Source organism: Bombina bombina, chromosome 4, assembly GCF_027579735.1.
Source record: "Bombina bombina isolate aBomBom1 chromosome 4, aBomBom1.pri, whole genome shotgun sequence".
Classification (NCBI taxonomy): domain Eukaryota; kingdom Metazoa; phylum Chordata; class Amphibia; order Anura; family Bombinatoridae; genus Bombina; species Bombina bombina.
The window spans coordinates 550,545,357-550,546,565 of record NC_069502.1 but is presented as its reverse complement, the minus strand read 5'-3'; positions in this window follow the sequence as shown (position 1 = coordinate 550,546,565).

Sequence of the window (1,209 nt, the reverse complement as noted above, 5' to 3'; positions counted from 1 at the left end):
TTTAAGTACATTTCCCTGTATATCTTTTACTAGAGTAGGCTTTTTTTCCATAACAATCGGTGACAGAATAGTCTTAAGGCTTCGAGACTTTCTATATATAAAATGTGTTTTGTCACTTAATATTTCCCCTATGGTGTTACCTTCTTTGAGAACATTCCAATGTCTCTTGATTATTCTCTCTATGTTATGTTTGTTCTGGCTGAACTCTGTAATAAAGGAGACATCTAACATTTTTTGGTTGTTAAGTGTTTCTTTTATTTTATAACTAAGGAGAGTACACCTGTCGATTTTTTCTACGTCTTCTACAGTTATATTAAACACATCCATATTGTAACCTCTTTCTTAGAAACGCTCCAGGAGAATTTTGGACTACAAGCGTAATTCTTCTGGTTGGGAGCAGTTTTTCTTGACCCGCATTAACTGTCCTTTGGGTATGTTTTTAATCCAGTTTGCATAGTGGCAGCTTCTTTGATGAAGATTGTTGCTACAGTCCACTGGTTTGAAATAGGTGGATGTGTTGATTACTCCTTTAAGGGAGTCAATCTTTAGATCAAGAAAATGAATATGGTCGTAGGAGTATTGGTGTGTAAATCTCAAGTTCACCGTATTTTTATTCATCACACTAAGGGTGTGCTCAAGGTCTTCAACACTTCCCTTCCATATCATTAAGATGTCATCAATGTACCTGTGATAGAGGACCAAGTCCGCACTAGCCGGGCATGAGTCCCAAAATATGGACTCCCATTTACTTATATACAGATTGGCATAACTTGGTTCACTTTTTTTGAGGCCATGTTTACAGGCCTTGCATTTGTAGCATGGAAAGAACCCTTTAAGTACATTTCCCTGTATATCTTTTACTAGACTAGGCTTTTTTTCCATAACACTCAGTGACAGAATAGTCTTAAGGTTTCGAGACTTTCCATATATAAAATGTGGTTTGTCACTTAATATTTCCCCTATGATGTTATCTTCTTTGAGAACATTCCAATGTCTCTTGATTATTCTCTCTATTTTATATTTGTTCTGGCTGAAATCTGTAATAAACGGGACATCTAAGATTTCTTTGGTTGGTAGGTGTTTCTTTGATTTTATAACTGAGGAGAGTACTCCTGTCAATTTTTTCTACTTCTTCTACAGTTATATTAACCGCATCCATATTGTAACCTCTTTCTTGAAAACGCTCCAGGAGAATTTTGGACTGCAAGC